Here is a 21,194-nt window from a genome sequence, read left to right as displayed (position 1 = left end):
AGTAGTGGTTGTTATTTTTTGTTTTTTTGTTTTTAGAATTGTGTATAGTAGTTGTCTTGGTTTAGAAATTTTGTGATCCTAGATTATGATATAGTAGTGATGGTTATGAACCAAATAAATGGCAGACATTAATTTTTACTGCTAGAGGGTGGGTCTAGCGAAAAGCTGAGGAGTTCGCAACAGCTAAATCATGATCTTCGGACGAGCTCATATTGACACAAGGTTGCCTATTTTCAATGCTGGGAGTGAAGCAAGAAAAATCTCTCATTTGAGGCCTTTCACAGCCAGAATAATATCAACAAGCCTGAAACTCTAGTTAATAAATCAAAAGAGGGATGAACCTGAGAGATAATAAGAAGAGGAAATATCTTTACGCTTTACTAATATAATTATATAGGTTTTCTTACTTTCTTCGCATGCTTTCGGCGTCGTGCTCATGTCGTGACATTTTGAATGTGTCAAAATTATCTTAATAATAACCTAACTCATGTATTATTTCGTGTTATTGTGTCATGTCATTTCTGATTTGTATCCGATTTGTATAGTATTAACGTGTCATGTAAAAATATTTTACCATAAGCTAAAAATATCAAGCGTACAAAAAATTAAAAAAAAAAATTTCTTCACAATTTAATTTTTATGAAACTAATCTATATTGAATGAAATTATTCATAAGAATATTTGATTTCAATTCAATTTGATTTTCTTAATTTACAAAAACAATATCTTATTATTATATATATATATATTTTTACTAAATTAACTCAAACAGTAGACAAATAGATTTTCAATTGAAAACAAAAACAAAACCTTTATTAGCTTTAAAATCCTATTTTACATGCTTTTTTCTTAGTTAGATGGAGTTATATAAGAGATTAAAAAATGTCATAACACCCTTTAATAGAAATAATATTAAATATGTAACTAATTTTTCATTATATCGATTATTCGTGTCAGCTTTGTTCAATACAAATTCGACAGTAATCCAACCTATTTAATATTCGTGCTAACGAGTCGTACCATATACATATTCATGTAGATTTGAATCGTATTATCATATCAAAAATTCCTGCCTTAATCATGTAGTACAGTTTAATTTTAATGAAGTGTTCATGCCTTTTGGGGAGAGAGAGAGAGAGTGTGTGTGCGCGCGCGCGCACTGTGAACACATTAAACATCTATTAACAATATTATTCCATACATGCACATTGAAATCCAATAATACAAGCATATGCTTTGTGTAGTTTCCCACTAAAAATAAATGTACACATACAATTTCCACAAGACGAGGAGGTAAACCTTTTCCTACCACCTCTGGTTCATTTCCATGTCTCACTAAAATTAATTTCATAGATACAAAACAATTTGTATAAGAATACCATCAAACCTAGTAAATCCTCTCTGCAGTAGATACAGGATGCAGGAAAACGACAATAACAGTTATATTATCTTTGCTTCCACGTTCAGCAGCCTCGGTTGCCAATCTCTTTGAGCACATCCTAGGCTCTTTCACTGTGTCCTTTATTATGCAAACAATCTCTGCGTTGCTCATAACATCCCAGAGCCATCGCTAGCCATAACCTGACAGTCGAACACATATTGTTACTCTCTCTATAAAAATGTGATATGCTAACAAGTCACAACCATCCGTCATAAATAAAGCAAAATTTTGAAAATGGTCTGATTACAAATGAAACATACATCATAAGCATTTGAATTAAATAAGAATTATTGGGAAAAGCATAAAGGTCGCAAAATTATCTAGGGTTTTACTTCCTACCCCCCTTTTCAGCCACTGTAATTTTTTTCAAAAGATCATTTTTTAGAGATCACTAAACTAAAAGAATATAACTCCAAGTTCAGAAATATGAGAAGCATGTGAAGGTAGGTGTTAATAGTTGATATTGGTAATATGACAAGAAGGTTGAATATGAAGAGATAATAAAAATAGAAAAGAGAGAAGAAAGAACACAAGAAGTTAATGTGGTTCAGTCAATCTTGGCCTACGTTCACACATACAAAGCCCTATGGGCTACATCTTTTATTCACACTACTTAATCCTCTTGATTACATGGTACACCATATATATAAAGTGGGAGATACAATCAAATCCCTTCAGTTATGGATCTTCATATATTCTGATATCTTTAACACTATAATGTTATCTCAAACTTAACCAGTCCCAAATATACTAGAGAGGTTATCTTCCTAATATTAGGTACGGACTGTCTCACTTTTACATGTAGTTCTATGGAAGTTCAATCGTCAGAACACTCTCTCATTCTAGGCTTACTCCACACCCTCCCTGTATTGTCTTATTTCAATGCTTTGAAACCATGAGGTGTGAATGGGGAGGGAAGAGATAGGGCAAGGTCGCTAGAATTTTTTTATTTTTAGAACCGAAAAACAAAGGCATAAACCATAATCGTTCAAATTGTGGTATACGATCTCTTTTGAATAAGTTTGATCTGAGTGCCTACCTGTGTTATGCACTAACAAACGAAAAGCATAATACAAATTAGAATAATTACAAGTCTGCCAAGATAATTTTTTTTTTTTTTTTTTGATAACTCAGCATCTGGCCCACTAGACCGACTACTCCGGAAGACCAATCCCACCATCCACTAGTGGGGGGTCGGGGCAAAGTCCCAGAAATTGTTTGCACTTAGAAGATTTTGAAGGGAGCACACCCCAGGCCCAGGTCTTGACCACTAGGCCAACCCCTTGGGGTTAGTCTGCCAAGATACTTGTATTCTATTTTAACTGTAAACATAACAAAAGAATAAGGGTTGAATTCAAGAAGCCTCAAAATGCTTCAAATGAAAGAGAAATTAGACCTATGGTTTAGTTTTGATATTGTCTATGATGCTTTTGTTGGTTGTGTTTTACAGTGATATATGTTTGATATTTCACAATACAAAATTAGTGAGTGGCTAGCAAATGATAAACTTGTACTTTGAATTGTCAATATCCTTTGGTGTTGGCAATAGCTTAATGAAATATGAGAATGTAACATGATTTTGTCATGAGTATTTGATGAATAATTCATTACAAAAGGAGTACAAGTGTTTTAAAAGTTTTACATTTTTCCTGCTGTGATGATTGAGATTAAAAAGCTCCAAAATAAGTCTTTGATATTTGTTTTGTGATTAAATGTTCATTATCTAAATTATTTTGGAGTTAGAAAGGGTTTTGGATGAGTTTGAGATGCTTAACACGTGAAAATCTTAAAAACATTGAAGGTCTTGAGTCGACCTCAAATAAATGATTCAACCCTGAACTCCAGTTGTCGTGCAGATAAAAGGATTAGTCAACTCCTTGACAAAATAAATCGAATCCCTTAAGAAAAGTTCTGAGAGCTTCAGATTTCACCTAGATTCAAAATAAGTTGACTCCTTCGTCGCGAAATTTAAATTCTAAAATATGCAACAGCTACTTCGTTTCAACTGCTAGAGACGCCTTTACTGCACTGGAATGACCAAAATGAGACGAAGGGCTAGAAAACAAGATTTTTACATGTCTACAAACATGGGATGAAGGATTAAATGTAATACCCATCAAGATCTTTCAAGTTTTGAGCTTCAACTTCCATATTCTTTTGCTTTTGAGCTTTGTTGTTTAAATTCAACTCCTTAAAAGTTTATTGTTCTAAAACCTTGTGTTACTTCTTTTCCACATCATTCGTAAAAGGGTTTTTAAACTATTGGGATTAATGGAGTGTTTGTGGGAAACACTTGGAGAAAGTCTTGTTCTGTAAGGCTACAGATTTCAAACTTCAATAATATATCTCAGGATTATTCAATTGTCTTGCTAATAACATTTCCAAGTACGGGACCTCCTAAATTGGGGGCCTACAAATTTCAAATTGCAAGAACATGAATTGTGCTATGATCATCCAGGCACTACAGAAAATTGTGTTTGGTAATGGCATATAGAACAAATGCTTTTAAAGTGATTAAAGCAGATGCAACTGCAGTTATTTAAAATTTCTGATTTCCCTGGAAACTGTACATAAAAGTCTATTTAGAAGCCACAAATCCATTTATTAGTTTCTCGTAGCACACAAATAATAAACCCCAGATAACAGAAGATTATCAGATCAAAGGACCTTACCAAGTATTCATCTTCTACAAACAGTATGGTCTCAGTTATCTCAGGTTCTGCAATCATAGCAGGCTTCAGATCATCATCACCAATAGACTGCGTAACCTGTACAAAATATGTAATTAATAAACTTCAAATTCAACCACAAATTATTGATTATTGCTTTCACATCATGTTGAATACTGGAAGCACGGGCAAAGAGTGGGGCCGGGCAGGGACCATGTGTTCCTGTTTACCCATCCTCTTCTTGTTTCTTTATTTTTTAAATCTAGTTTACAGAAACCTCATTAAATAGAAACCAACCTTTTGTTTCTAATTCATTATTTAGAATTTAAAAAATAAAATAAATAAAATATCAGCTATTAGCTCAGGGCTATCTCTTAATACCCAAAAAGATAAGGTGCAAGGTTCAGGCCTTCACAAGACATGAAGGAAAAATAAAAATAAAGGAATATATAACTTTAACAAATTAAAGAAAAAATGTTTGCCTACTGTAGGTGTGCTTTGTTGGTGGACATGCTAGCAAGTTTGGTTGAGAATTATGAATCTTCCTATACTTTAGCTACACCACACAAAGAACAAAAATCAATGTTTTAGGGTAAATTATATTAATATATATACATACATAGATACATATATATACACATATGTAGGTTTAGAGAAAAGAAAGAGTTAGGAAATGAGTTAGACTTCATTCCCTTTTATATTGATAATTCTGATCAATTACAGGCATAATTCAAGCAACTAAAAGAGGAATAAATAAGAATACAATTCATTATTTCCTATTCTACCAATTTCCTATTCTAACAACATATATATTTTTAGGGTAAATTACAGTAAACCCCTCTCAACTATGACCCATTGTCAAGTTAAAAATCAATGTTTAAAATTCAACACTCAACCCGCTTATAGTTTTGTTTTGTAACTCTAAACCTCTTCTGTCATCACACCGGTAGTCATTTGGCATAAATGTATCATACTGTAATTAAAAATTTATGACTAAAAAAGCCTTATTATATATACATACATTGTATATATATACACAACCAGCAACTCTACATGGCCAGAAATGCCCAGCCATAACTAGAAACTCTCATGGCTAACACCAACTAGAGAACCCTTATTAGCCAAGCGATTATGATTTGATAAAAAAGTTTCACAGCAAAAGAATTGAGGGTTTTGATGGTGATACGTTGATTAGGTGGGGCGATTTTAGTGGGCATATGTTGAATTAATATAGGGCTTTTAGTGTTGAGGGGTTTCAATGTATATTGGGGTGTTTGATCAATGGGAGGGAGGCTGTGGGCAAGGGGTTTCGGCTTGGTGGGAATCGAAAGGGGAGGTGGTGAGTGGTGGGGGAAATAAGGTGGTGGTGCAGAGATGGGAGGAGGGAGGAACAATGAAGGAGATGCCATTGGTTAAAGAAAGAAAAAAAAAGGAGTTGGTGTAGGCTGGAAGAGGAGTTGCATGTGGCGAGTGAGATGAAGAGAGGTGGGCCATTGTCTTCAACCACCGTTGTCACCATTGCCATTGCCATTGCCATAAGCTGTTGTAGCCACTGCCAACCCCTCATCTCTCTCTCTCTCTCTCTCTCTTCAATGAGTTCAAAACCCCAAGCCCTTAAACAACAACCCTATATCCATTGCCACCCCCAAACTTCACTCCCTTTGTTGATCATTAGGTCCTGCAAAAATATGGGATTGTTGTGGTGATTCATAGTGGCTGACTTTACTCCCTTTGTCAAATGAATTTGTTGTGTTTGTTAATCGGAATTGTGGAGACACTGTGGAATCAAGGGTTTGGGATTGAATTGATTTAATTAGGGTTTGGAAGAAATTAGGTAGTGGTTGAAGAAGATAATGGTAGTCTGGTAGCAATACAATTGAAGGGTAAAAGGGTAACTTAATAATTTCTGTTAACAGTGTTAATGACTTTTGCAATTCATATACTACAAGGGGGGTAAGTGTTGCCTTTAAAACATTAAGGGGGCAACTCAAAAATAGGTCATAGTTGAGGGGGGTTTAATGTAATTTACCGTATTTTTTTATTGTACTGTTGTGAGCTGATTGTAAAGTGTAATGTATATACCTAAAAGTTGTACCTGTACTATTTCTTTTGTGTAATGTAATGGGATTTAAGTAGGGAGGAAAGAGAGTTCGGTGTGTGCTACTTTTATACACTAGGATTATAAACACACACACATATGAAGCAAGTCTTGTTATTGAAATTTAAATCATTTGCTTTGCTATTCGTTTCCATTTTTGTTGTTGAACCCTTGAACACTAAATTAGGCTTTAAAACATACATCAATCACCCTACTCTTTTGAATCAGTCCACATCTAATATGAACTTACAATAGAAGATCTCACTATTTTAACTTAATAATCTTAACTAGCCTTAAACCCTTAACCATCATGCCTTAGATTTCTAATCTGAAATTGGGGTGTGACAACCTGCCACTGATTTGCCCCAAAAATCCTAACCTCAAGGAGCAACCACTCCTATTCACCAGTCTCTAGACCTCCAAAAGCCTATGCGCCCTCTGAGAGGTTGAGACTGCCCAAAAGACCTCTCTTCAGGAATTAAGAAGCTTCTTTTGAGCCAACAAAGGAACTTCAAATCCCAACATCAGGGATCTTTGCAGAGATCTACCCTTTTTTGCGACCCACATCTTCTTGCGATCAACCCCGTCAACAACCACATCGAATGCTTTGAGCCCAACTTGCATAATGTTCCTCTTCATGGTGACAACTGATGAACCCTCCATACAACTACCAGCCGATGCAGGACACAAGGAGCCTCCTCGCTACGCTCAGAAGTTGGAGTAGGATTCGAGGACCAACTCCTTACCTTTTATATTTTCGCTCATGTTTTAGTGATCATAAGTATTTTTGATAATCATAATGCTCAAGATATCCCTAGATATGGGTTGTAGTGGTGGTTCATGTGTCTTAACACTTGGTGCAAAAAGAATTTGACGAAACAAATAAGTTTATATTATATACTTCCTCACAATAGACAACCATATTAGAAGACAATAGTCTACACATTTTTCTAGAATATCGTTAAGCAAAGGATAAGAAGAAAACCTGGAGAGCAGCAGGCCCAACCCTCCACGTGTCAACTTGCCATTTGACCTGTCTCCCTTCACTGATAATACGTTCTCTCTCCTCAGGACAACTTGCAACATGATCCTACAGCGTCAAGTTGAATTAGTTGGAGAACAATTTAACCCATTTGGGTAAGCAAAGGAGACAATTTTTAATAAAATAAGTTAAAAAAAGGTCCCATGTTTTATTCTAATAGAATGTTTCAACTACACAGTCATTTAGTTGATAAATCAAGTCCGATCTCACCTTACTTAGAGCATAAGCACTGCCAGCTCGGCATAGCATTGCCCTGCAATCGCCAGCATTAGCAACAAAAAGCTTGTTTCTGACTATAAGAGCCACAATGGCTGTGCAACCAGGATGCCAGTCTTTCTGAATAACTCCCTTAGATTTACGATGGGAATCCAATTCATTCCTGAATGCAACATCTATCTTGACAAATGCTTCTAGTAATGCATCGGACGGACTGCATTGTTATCAAATACAAAATAAAAATATGTACTTCTTATTAAATACATTCATATATAGATTATAGAATGTAAAGAGCCCACGAGAATAATAGAATGGAAGAAACCTTTTTATGGAACCAAGACTTTGCAAAAATCCTGGTAGAGCTCGAGCAGAAAACTCAACAGCTGCTGCACCTGCATTTGATCTTGCCATTTTTATTGTAATCTAGAGCAACTAATGCACGACACATAGGCTATGTTTGGAAACAACCAAAAAGAATTATAAAAAAAAAAAGAAAAAAAAAAGGAATTCTTCAAGAATTTAAACATTAATTTCTTAAAACTAATTTCCAAATAATTCCATTTTGTAATAGTTGGGCTTTGTAATGCTCATTATGTCATTCTGGTTTCATTAAGAAACACTTCAAGTGATGCCCAAGCAATTGTTTATTAATTAATATTGTGATCACCCACATGAGCTTTAGTTCTCATTAAAATCCACTGTTGCTTGAGTTTGGTACCAAATACACCAATAGGATGAAAATAAGTAGCTCTTAATTTATGACGCACCTCGATGACCATCAAAGATTCCAAACACATGGATATCCTTCTCACCGCACATACGGGGGCATAAGAAAGTGAGTGTCCTCCATTGTCTCCCTTCTCCCACAAGTACCGAAGGATCCCCAAGACAACACTGGATGGTATGCTGAAGGATCAGTAAAAGGATCAGGCCAAATTCTGACACCAGAATCAGCTGCGAGACAAGATCTCTTTGACAGGTTTTCACCCTCAGTAAACCAGTTAATACTTTTTTGATAAGCAAGAAGGCTCGGGATGCCCTCATCACCAAGAGGGATAGAGGGGTCAACAAGTGCCTTTTCCTTTTCGTCTTCCTCTACTCTCTTTCTGCATTCCAAGATGGGATCAAGTTCCAGAATAATATCATCAAAAGAAGGCCTATTTTGGGGATTTGCATCCCAACATCTCTGTATCAAGGACGGGAAACCTGTTGGTGCAGACGAGCTGTGACCAGCAAGAGCAGGTCGCAATCCTTCAGACACCACGGCTGCTGTAAGTTGCTGTTCAGTATAGTTCATTTCCAGCACAGCGTGGGCCTGCAAGCAGATCACATGATGCACAACCATGTTAAAAAGCATAGTTGACAGGTCAAATGATTAGGGGGCATTCAGTCAGATTAAGATGTAAGATATTATCTGTGAAGAATTGGACGTCCAGAAGAAACTTAACTTCAACAGAAACCTTTTTTCTGTAATACAATTTTTAGAATATGAAAATTATATGGGAAACCTGAACCCTGATAAGCAGTTATATGCATGAACATATGTGTGCTCATAAACTGAATGACAAGAAAAATGAGGAATGGTATGAGAAGTAATCTAGAAAGCAGGAAGAGAAATACCACTAGATGTTAAATGAGATTGAACAACACAGAGTGGCTGAAAATGAGAGAGCTTAGCGTGGTGGTCAAACTACATGACCTTCAACACAGAGTGGCAGGAAATATACCCCAAGTCCCAGAAAATGAGTTCATGCCACGCTTGCCTGAAACTGCTGTGGTTAAACTGCAGGATTCAAGTGTTCCACTTGTCTTAATCACCATGGTGGTCAAACTACATGTCCTTCAACTCTGCGATAGTAACACTGTGCCATTCGTCCAATAGCCAAGTCAAAGAGGCAGGACTTATATATGCTGAAGTATTCAACATAGCACCTCGGAAGATTTTGTGGTTTGGTGGCTAGAGACTAAAGTGTTGATCACTACGACACCCCCGTGAGTGCCACTTAAGCCAGCCTTACTGAGAGAGAGATACCACACCATTGGACCTTTTGTGTGGATGCTCAGGGATCAAGGCAAATCCTAAGGGATTGATACACAACCACATGTTGTGGCATATCCTAATGGAATACAGAAATATCTAGGAAATTTGTTATGGGTCTTGTGACCCCCCTCTTATAAATAGGAGTTAGCACCCCTTACATCACCAGCACTTTCGGGGCACGTAACATCAACATCAAGGAGGTGCCAAACTCCTCAGACATTTACTTCATCTATGCTATTACTGGCCCACACACATTTCTACACCTCCACTCGCAAGAGTGATAATTTAACAGCCATATAGCCATGTAAACAGTGAGTTATAGTAAAAGGAAAAAGTCAAACCTGCGCTTCTGCACGAAGATCCGTATATGGGACAACACCAGTAAGCAGTTCACTGCAACACATCGAAATCAAATTTCATGTTTATATGAAATTATATAAAATAAATTCTTCTACATGTCATTGCAAATGATAATGATCTATCAAATCCCAAGTTCTACGACAAGGTAGGACTGTAAGAGAAATAAGCTGCCTAGATAACAAAGCAAAAGACTCGGTCTATACATACTATCTAGCATTGAAATGTTATCCCCGAATCTAACAATATAAAGTACATGCATACCCTTCTTGTTATTACATTGCCACGAAATTTGTTAGATAAAGTGAATTAAGGCATTCATGAATGATCAAGATGACCAATCATTCTATTTGCTTTTCGACAAGTACGACATGAAAATAGTCAGCCCAAGAAAATAGTGTTTAATCCATTATTAGACACTCTAAGAAGTATGGACATGGACAAGAGACACGATAGAGATATGACATGGACACGCTAGCACAACAAATTTCAAAAAATGCAAGATGCAACACGTGAAGGACACCCGCAACTATATACATCTGACTTTTCATTATGTATCTCCTTTCTCAATATTTCAGGCGCCATATAAATGAGTGTGCCGACCATATTCTTTTTATGGAAACCACCAGTTGGCTTTCCAAATGACCTCCAGTTCTCCATAGAAACTCGTTTAAGATCTTTCTTATATTCTGCTAAACCAAAGTCTGCCAGATGTGGACGAAGGTTTTCATCAAGCTGCCAAAAAAAAAAACTGAGGCACCAGCAACATATTATTCAACCACTTCAATAGGAAACACAAAATCTTACCCACAAAAAGATCAGAAACAAAACAAATCAGAAAATGATGATGGCCTTTACAAGAATATTTGCTGGTTTTACATCCCTGTGTACAATCCCAAGTTTATGTAGATGTTGCAGAGCTTTAGCTGTAAAATAGGAAACATGATCATTATAACTTTAGTATAAACCTTATCATACGTTCATAAAACAGAGAATCAAAACAAAGGGACAGACATACAGCAATAAGCTTATCCAATGCCAATAATCAGCAATCAATCTTTTCCTATGGGACCACATTACATCAAACCCCTCTTGTCGGAGAAAACCCATCTCGAGTTTGAAGAGATGTTTACGTTTCAAAAAATTGCTCCAAAGTTTCATCAAAGAGATGTACTCGGATTTAGCTTAGTTTGGTACTTTGGTTAGAAAAAATTTCAAGTGATATAACTCAAATGGAGAACTTTACTACATTCAGCCCAAACTCCCAAACAAGTAAACTGGTTTCTCATAGGAATTCCATCAAAACACATGTGGTACCAAGCAAAGAGTAAACAAATTAAGTAATTGGACACGGATGAAATCCTCATCATCATCATCATCATCATCATCAGCAGCAGCAGTAGAGAAGAAAGAGAGAAGGCAACATCAGTGACAGAGGAAAGATCCAACAACAGTTAGGGAGAAGAGAAAACAACAGCTACAACAGAGAACAGACAGATCAGCAGTAGCAGGAGTAGTAGCAGACGCGGGGAAGTAGATAATAGATTCAAAGAAGAAGCGGAGAATAGAAGCAACATCAGTGAAGAAGAAGAAAGAGAAAGCAACAGGGGAGAGGAAGAAGAAACCAGCTGGGAAGATGAAGAAGAAGAAAGCAGTAAAGAAGAGGAAGAAGAAGCGAAGCTAAGCTATGCAGAGAAGGAGAAAGAACCAGGGAAGATGCAGAAAAGAGAAGAATATGCAGAGAAGAGAGAGACAAAGGAAGCAGAAGATGTTGAGAGAAAGAAACAGAGAAGAAGCAGCGAGAGCTGAAACCAAAACAAATTTGGAATTTCTAAATTAATGAGACAAGTAATTTGAAGAGGTTTAGTAGTTACCATTAAATCCATAAAGTAATTCCAAGAATTTTCAGCTGAAACTTAAAGAGGTATCTAATTAGGACGTCTACCTAAGATGCTGAGTAGCAATACCAAATTTTAAAATTGGCGAGGTTTTTTTCCTTTTGGATGATGAAGAACCTCTCCAAGACAGGGTCTAGATGCCAGCAAGAGCTGAACCCAAAACATCTGAGTTTATATCTCACTCCTTTGACTACTAGGCTATCCATGCAGGTTAAATTGGTGAGATGTTGGAAATAATTTAGAAAAATTAATATTATTTGCATTATTTATTCATGAATGTTTTAAAAATTGAAATCATATTCCACGTTAGCTATTCCCATGTTTTACAGAAATTCAAGGATATTTATCAAAATTTTTGAAGAGCATTATGTCCATCGTGACATAAATACTTCATTATCATCACTCATATGTTTAGACATTCTTATAAATCTTGTGCAACATGCTAAAACTTACCAATAAGTTAATCTCTTTATTTTATTTTGGTCAATGGTCAATAACCTAATCTAAGTTTGGGTTCCCTTCTCTAGATGCATCAGGAATAATCTATTCAAAATTGACAAAAAACACTACTAATTCCTATATGTTGAAAAAAACAATACTTAAGAACACAACATGGTAGTAGATTGCACATCCTTAATCATTGACAACGTATGTTTTATGGAATGTGTGTAAAATCTAAGCCAATGCTATCAAAAGCGTGCTTAGGCACGCACCTAGGCACAAAGTGTAGTAAGGTGCACCTGAGGGCCAGGGTAGGGTAAACTATAGCGGTAGGTAGGTCAAAATTGTCAGGTTTATAGTAAAGTAAAGTATAAAATTGTATCACTAAATTAATTAAGTTTAAAAGCAAGAATTCACACTCAAAACCCGATCCATTGCCATCCTTGAGGTGAGATGACATTAACGAAGCGCATCCGAGGCATGCGCCTATTTCAATTGCTCCTAATTTGTTAAAGACATGATATCAACCCTTCAATCAAATGAAGTCCATTGTAATTTCATTTGTTCCTATAAAAGCCTCTCGAATAAATAGAAAACTCCAACCTTAATCAACAAAATAAAGTTACATACCAAAGCATTTACATTTTGATTTTCATATCATTTTTTAAAATTTTTTTATTACCTTTTTTCCCTCTAGACGGTGACAATCGTCAAATAGTAATTTGCAGCCTTAAGTGTTTATCTATGAAGCATGGGTGCGGGTACGGGTACGATATGGGTACACCGATACGGAAAATTCTTTAAAAAGTAGGGTACTAGTACGGCTGGGTACATCAATTTTACGTCAATTTTTTTTAATTTTTTTAAAAATTTATAGCCAAACATCCAACATACAAATCAAAATTTCAATATCAAAACTAAAATGAGAACAACTTGTAAAAGTTATACAATTATTTTTTTTTCTTTTTTGATCGTCTAAAACAGGATACAAAAGAGACCAAAACCATGACTCATAGGTAAAGAGTGTTGGAAATAAATTACTTGATATTTTCAAAATTGAAAGAATAATAATAAAGGCTGCAATAAATTCTAGCATCTGAGGGGAAAAAAAAAAAATTTCATTTTGCCGTACTGGTGTCGTACCCATGCCATACCCACAATGTACCCATGACGTACCCAAATGTATTTGCCGTACACGGCATTTATTCGGCGTACCCGGTATGTGTACTGCCGTACCGGTACTCGTACCCGCACCCGGTAAGTACCCAGTACTCGTACGACACCATTTTTGGAGTATCGTACTTCATAGGTGTTTATTGTTTAATGGCTTAATTTTTATAATTGTTATTATTATTTTTTTTGATAAATATTATTATTATCATTATTATTATTATTATTATTGCTAGGGGTTGTTGGAGTTTTGCTCCTGACACAAATCTATGATTTAAGTTACAATTTTACTCCTTCAATTGCATCTAAACAAAAACTAGGGCTAAAATTTTTGTTTTCGTCCAGAATTGAAAAGATGCTTCGAAAACAATTTAGGTTCAATAGAAGGCTCTGTTTAAAGGATTTACTACATTTCTTTATTTATTATTTTTCCAAAAAAGACTAAATGTCCAAGAATTTCGAAAATTTATCATTTGTAATAATTGTGACAGAGCACGAGTAGTACCATTAGCAACACTCAAAGTAAAAAAGACTTCAAGCAAGAAAAACACCAATGGAAAGATTCACTATATAACTTTACAGTAGTTAGAAACCTAAACCTGAAATCTACACCACATCACTAACATGTCATCAATGTGAACTAAGCACCTATAAGAATCATCTCAAGTAATTTCATATTACCTAAACAAATCATAACAGGTAATAAAACACTATGAGTTTATGAGTGTCATGTTCAGCCTAACCTATACTACTTATTTACCCTTAATAAGAGGAATTTTGCACATAATATCACAAAGAAAATACAAAGAATTTCAATGACGAGTAAGGAATTAAGGTTTACTTCACAAAATTAAAACAAACTCAAATGAAGCCAAGATCATCAAAGACATACCTAACTGGACTGAGATGGTGAGCACTTGATCAAAAGTTGGATTCCACTCTTCCATGTGTAGTTTCTCTGCCAAATTTAGGGACTCATAGAATTTGAAGAAAAACATGTAATTTGGAGGCTTTGCATGTGCTGCAACCAATGTGGCGATTCCTGGATGATCTAACTTGCTTCATCATCACATCATATAACCAAATTGTCAAAAAAGAATCCCGCATATCACATGTAGACATTCAAATAAACAAACCAAATACACATACATAAACATCTACACACATAAATTCATATATAAGCGCATATTTTATACTATTATTAGAAGGAAACACCTTAATTGATGTCCCTGACAGATTTTTAGTATGCCTGAATTACCCTGTGCTCAAACATCTTTGGATTCTATTTTGATTTGCACAGAATGATAAAATGGTAAAACTACCTAAAACCACCTCAACATCCTTTTCCAGAACCAATATCCCTCTCCTCCCCCAAATGCATCATGGCCAGCCCCAACCTTGAGGCAAGACCACCAAGGGCCTCCAAATTTTAACAAAATTTAGGGGCCCCTAATTAATTTTAACTCTTATAGCATTAGTAGGCTCAAAAATAAGGATTCAGTACAACTAATCTAACTTCACAATCTAAACTAAAGGGTCCTTCTAGATTATGCAAGCTTAATTAGTAATTTTGCATTAAAAAATGTGAGAAAAGTAATATTTAACTGATACACTGTTGTAGTTGGTTCAATTTTTATTTGGTATTATTTAACTGATACCTTTTTGTAAACTGAATTTGGTCAAATTATAAAACTAACAAGACAATATTCTTATCATTTTGAGCTCTTGTAATGATTTTTCTTCGTGTCTTAATTTGTGTAAGTAAATTTTAGTAATTATATCTGCAAGCTAAATTTGTGTGGGTAATAGCAAATTTAAATATATATATATATATATATATAAAATGTAAATACTTACTATTTAACATGCAATTTTTTTAATGATTATATATAAAAGGCTCCAATTTCAAGAGTCCTCTTAGGGCTCCAACAACTCAGGGTAGGCCTTGATCATCGCACTATAGTTGGTTACTTACATAGTGAGACACACACACACATGTATATACACACAAAAAGGGGTTTTGTTAATTTGGAATTCACGTAAGGCAGAGATAGAAAATGAGAAAAGGTGGAGAATATTTGTGTGCTAAATAGGACAAAATGAGCTACTGTATATATGGAGAGAGAGAGAGAGAGAGTAGAAATGACCACCGCATTTGCAATTCCTTGTGGAATTTATCAATGTGATCAGAGGTAGACAAAATGGGTTTTTTCATAGCAACCTTGTTTCCATCCAAAACAGCTTCATAAACCACACTTTCTGCTCCTGAAACAGAATGAATACACACCAATTCAGTTTCACATTCACAACAACAAAGCCAATGTGAGAGCAAAGCCAAAGAGGGGTACAAATTAAGGGCCACAAATTAAGCTTTCTCTTTGAATTGCAATTGAGAAACAAAAAAACAAATACACACATATATACATTGATTGATACCTCGAGCAATTGGGTTTAAGAGAGAGTAGGAAGAAGGTGGGAGATGCAGAGGAATTGAGTCGCTCCGGCAGCAACCCCGAATGCATGTGTTTGGCTCCACAATCTCCACCCCCATATCTCTCTCTCTCGCCTCTCACCCATGTATATATTTATATGTTTATGTATATGTAGAAGAGGGTGGAAAAACGAAGCTTCGGGTTGGGCTGGGATGGAGAGGATGAAGATAGATTATTTTGGTAGCTCGGTTAAAAAGTTGAATTTTTATTTTATTTTATTAAAATTGTACGAGCACGAAATAATCTGTCTCGTATAATTCTGTTGATTAAGTTTACACTCCTTCAAACGTCCTCGTCTTATCACTTGAAAATACAAACGTGAGTTAGCTGGTGGGTGTGTGCCGGAAACCCTTCCGATGCCTAAGTCAGCAAATAGACTATAGACACAAAAGCTCTGTGTATTTGAGAATAAGAATTGTGATACCTGTACGTAGGTCCTATCATGAGCTTTTATAGATTCCACCTGGCACAACCTTAGTAGGACTCCAGCTCTCCTTATAAGAGTCCTCCTAATAATCACACTCCCAAGGATAATCCCTATCCTCATAACATCCTACTCACTACCAACCAAGTGAGACGGCTCTAACCTCCTGCCTTAGCTCGGTAGTACACTCAATTGAGCTAGCCTGCCCCTGCTCTACATTGGATAGAACCAAGATGGTATTCGACTGAGATAACCTTCAGTCCAGTATGCTACAAATATACCCCAGTCCGAGTTGCTGTTTACATCTAGCCAATCTGCTCCAGTCCTTGGACTGATATCTGTACACCACAAGACCGAGCTATAAAAGCTCTTAGCTCGGCCGCAAGCGTGCCCTTACGAATTGTGGAGTCTACTTAGCTAGGCCCAATACTTAAATCAAATGGACCTAGCTCGGCCCGGTTTATGCATATAAATTATCCTCTCAATTGGCCCTTAGTTCCATCTGCGAAGCATGACTAGGATTATTACCTTCAAACCGTGCTAAGATATTAGCCAAAGGGAAGTACTTCGGCTAGTCGAGCTACAAAACCCACTCGGTTTTCCCGTCTTTGACGTAGTACAACCCGCTTTTCCACGCTGCTGACACCACGCCCTTATTGGGATACGTGGCTCCCCTTGATTGCCTCTACCGCTGTGACAGCCGTCAATCATAACTTCCAAAATTTGAATAGTCCCGCCTTTTTACTTCCATTTTGCACTTATTCCCTTAGTCTTCAAACGTCCATTGTTACTGTTCATCTGCCCTCTGGAAAACCTCTCACATTTTTAACTCCAAATCCTTATCTTCTACCGCCCAGTCTCAATCCCAGTCGCAGGGGCTTGTTTGATTGAATTCTACTTTCACGCCCTTAATCTGTAAGTTCCTCATGCCATTTTCTCTGTTTTAACTGATACGCCTTTCTTTAAAGAATAGCAATTAATCTCCCATATATGCGTGTTATATGCAATAGAGACTTGAGCAAATACCATAAACCCAAAAAACCTCACGCTCAAACCTAAAGACACACTCAACTGGATTTTGAATCAGTTTAGAACATGATTTTTGATCCAAAATCGTGCTGTGACCGAACTATGAACTTGTTTGTGACCCTTAGGATAGTACTCGACTGAACTAGAAATGCATAGAACACCAACCGTGCTATAAACCTTGAGTCGGCCTTGTTTCATGGCCGAATTAGAAATGGTATGTAACGCAACTGTAACCAAGCTAGGCTGATATTACTCTGCCTATTTACTTAGCGCGGTCCAATTATCTGGGCATAACACTTTTATTTCCACTTTGTAGACTTGACTAGGTTGGCCAGGCACACCCTTGCACTTTGCCCCTGGGCGAGTTTGCTCAGCCGAGCCATCCAAAGTCACACCAGGGCCGAGCAAGGCTACCGTTCATAACAATTTTTAAACCAATGGGAAAATACCGGTTTCTGGTGGACTTGCATGGTGCCATGGCTGAATTTTGAAGGGACTACCATATTTTGTGGAAACTAGCGCGGGACTTCCGCTTTGAAAACTAAGTCGGAAAAGGTACTTTTTTCGCACTGAAGCTTGAAAACAGCCCCCGGCGGGCCGGAATGGTGTAACAATCACGAGAAGGCCCGGGGAACACCCCGAACATCTCAAGAGGGACCAATTTGAGCCGTGAAAGCTTAACGAACAGGCACGGGGACTCCCGATTTGAAAACTAGGTCGGAAAACACACTTTTCTAACACTTAGGTTTGGAAGTAGGCCATCGGGGGGCCAAAATTATGTAACAATCACAACAAGGCCCGGGAACACCTCAAAAACCTCGGGAGTGAAAGACGCGAGTTGTAAAAGCTTAGGGAGCTAGCACGGGGACTCCCGGTTTGAAAATTAAGTTGGAAAGAGACACTTTTTCCACGCTTAGGCTTGGAAATAGGACACCGGGGGGGCCCAAAACTGTGTCATAGTCGCGAGAAGGACCGAGAAATGCCCCAGACACCTCGGGAGGGTCCAAGAGGTAAGTTGCGGAGACTCACAGAACTAGCACAGGGCTCTCGGCTTGAGAACTAAATCAAAAAATGCACTTTTTTCACACTTAAGCTCGAAAATAAGCCGTCGGGGGCCAAAATCGTGTAACAGTCACGAGAAGGCTCGGGGAACACGTCAAACACCCCGGGAGGGACCGATGTAAGTTGTGAAAACTTACGGAACTAGCACGGCTCTCCCGGTTTGGAAACTAAGTCCGAAACGACACTTTTCTCGCACCAAAGCTTGAAAATAGTCCATCGGGGGGGCCAAAATCGGGTGACAGCCAAGAGAAGGTCCGGGGAACACCTCAAAACACCTAGGGAGGGACCAACGTGAGTTGTGAAAACTTACGAAACTCGCATGGGACTAACAGTTTGGAAACTAAGTCAAAAAATGCATTTCCTAAACACTTAAGTTTGAAAATAGGCCATCGGGGGCAAAAAAAATCCTGTAACAGTCCTGAGAAGACCCATGGAACACCTCCAACACCTTGGGAGAAACCAATGTAAGTTGTGGAAACTAGCGCAGGACTTCCGGTTTGAAAACTAGGTCGGAAAAGGTACTTTTTTCACACTGAAGCTTGAAAACAGGCCTCGGGTGGCCGGAATCGTGTAACAATCACGAGAAGGCTAGGGGAACACCCCGAACATCTCAGGAGGGACCAATTTGAGCCGTGAAAACATAACGAACAGGCACGGGGACTCTCGATTTGAAAACTAGGTCGGAAAACACACTTTTCTAACACTTAAGTTTGGAAGTAGGCCATCGGGGGGCCAAAATCATGTAACAGACGCAACAAGGGCCGGGAACATCTCAAACACCTCGCGAGTGACAGACGCGAGTTGTGAAAGCTTACGGAACTAACACGGAGACTCCGGGTTTGAAAACTAAGTTGGAAAGAGACTTTTTCCACGCTTAGGCTTGGAAATAGGACACCGGGCAGGGGGCTAAAACCGTGTCACAGTCGCGAGAAGGACAGGAAAATGCCCCAAACACCTCAGGAGGGTCCAAGAGGTAAGTTGCGGAGACTTACGGAACTAGCACGGGACTCTCGGCTTGAGAACTATATCAAAAAATGCACTTTTTTCACACTTAAGCTCGAAAATAAGCCGTCGGGGGCCAAAATCGTGTAACAGTCACGAGAAGGCTCGGGGAACACGTCAAACACCCCAGGAGGGACCGATGTAAGTTGTGAAAACTTACGGAACTAGCACGGGTCTCCCGGTATGGAAACTATGTCCGAAACGGCACTTTTCTTGCACCTAAGCTTGAAAACAGTCCATCGCGGGGGCCAAAATCGGGTGACAGCCAAGAGAAGGTCCGAAAAACACCTCAAAACACCTAGGGAGGGACCAACGTGAGTTGTGGAAACTTATCGAATTCGCATGGGACTCCCGGTTTGGAAACTAAGTCAAAAAATGCATTTCCTAAACACTTATGTTTGAAAATAGGCCATCGTGGGCCAAAAAAATTCTGTAACAGTCTCGAGAAGGCCCGTGAAACACCTGCAACACCTCGGGAGAAACCAATGTAAGTTGTGGAAACTAGCGCGGGACTTCCGGTTTGAAAACTAGGTCGGAAAAGGTACTTTTTTCACACTGAAGCTTGAAAACAGGCCTCGGCGGGCCTGAATCGTGTAACAATCACGAGAAGGCCCGGGGAACACCCCGAACATCTCAGGAGGGACCAATTTGAGCCGTGAAAACTTAACGAACAGGCACGGGGACTCCCGATTTGAAAACTAGGTCGGAAAACACACTTTTCTAACACTTAAGCTTGGAAGTAGGCCATCGGGGGGCCAAAATCATGTAACAGTCGCAACAAGGGCCGGGAACACCTCAAACACCTCGGGAGTGACAGACACGAGTTGTGCAAGCTTACGGAGCTAGCACGGGGACTCCCGGTTTGAAAACTAAGTTGGAAAGAGACACTTTTTCCAAGCTTAGGCTTGGAAATAGGACACTGGGGGGGCCCAAAGCCGTGTCACAGTCACGAGAAGGACCGGGAAATGCCCCAAACACCTCGGGAGGGTCCAAGAGGTAAGTTGCGGAGACTTACGGAACTAGCACGGGACTCTCGGCTTGAGAACTAAATCAAAAAATGCACTTTTTTCACACTAAAGCTCAAAAATAAGCCGTCGGTGGCCAAAATTGTGTAACAGTCACGAGAAGGCCCGGGGAACACGTCAAACACCCCGGGAGGGACCGATGTAAGTTGTGAAAACTTACGGAACTAGCACGGGACTCCCGGTTTGGAAACTAAGTCCGAAACGGCACTTGTCTCGCACCTAAGCTTAAAAATAGTCCATCGGGGGGGGGGCCAAAATCGAGTGACAGCCAAGAGAAGGTCCGGGGAACAACTCAAAACACCGAGGGAGGGACCAACGTGAGTTGTGTAAACTTACGAAACTCGCATGGGACTCCCGGTTTGGAAACTAAGTCAAAAAATGCACTTCCTAAACACTTAAGTTTGAAAATAGGCCATTGGGGGCCAAAAAAATTCCTGTAACAGTCCTGAGAAGGCCCGTGGAACACCTCCAACACCTCGAGAGAAACCAATGTAAGCTGTGGAAACTAGCGCAGGACTTCCGGTTTGAAAACTAGGTCGGAAAAGGTACTTTTTTCCCACTGAAGTTTGAAAACAGGCCTCAGCGGGCAGGAATCGTGAAACAGCCACGAGAAGGCCGAGGAACACCCCGAACATCTCAGGAGGGACCAATTTGAGCCGTGAAAACTTAACGAACAGGCACGGGCACTCCCGATTTGAAAACTAGGTCGGAAAACACACTTTTCTAACACTTAAGCTTGGAAGTAGGCCATCGGGGGCCCAAAATCATGTAACAGTCGCAACAAGGG

General features: G+C 38.4%; 1 pseudogene across 1 annotated transcript; it reads right to left on the bottom strand.

Annotated features, from left to right (window-relative positions):
* Positions 1 to 1,208: 1,208 nt before the first annotated feature.
* LOC145792684 (protein kinase and PP2C-like domain-containing protein) lies at positions 1,209 to 15,939 on the bottom strand (annotated as a pseudogene). Its single transcript, XR_014332429.1, has 13 exons — positions 15,810 to 15,939; positions 15,521 to 15,638; positions 14,266 to 14,432; positions 10,723 to 10,790; positions 10,388 to 10,599; positions 10,007 to 10,018; positions 9,849 to 9,900; positions 8,234 to 8,781; positions 7,789 to 7,858; positions 7,461 to 7,680; positions 7,194 to 7,298; positions 4,114 to 4,209; positions 1,209 to 1,581 (listed from the first exon to the last, which is right to left on the bottom strand). The product of XR_014332429.1 is annotated as a protein kinase and PP2C-like domain-containing protein (transcript).
* Between the last annotated feature and the right edge of the window lie 5,255 nt (positions 15,940 to 21,194).

This window comes from Camellia sinensis, chromosome 6 (genome assembly GCF_055761805.1).
Source record: "Camellia sinensis isolate YWXY chromosome 6, ASM5576180v1, whole genome shotgun sequence".
NCBI classification, from domain to species: domain Eukaryota; kingdom Viridiplantae; phylum Streptophyta; class Magnoliopsida; order Ericales; family Theaceae; genus Camellia; species Camellia sinensis.
Note: the sequence above shows the minus strand (reverse complement) of the source record. Positions and strands in the feature narration are given on the sequence as shown.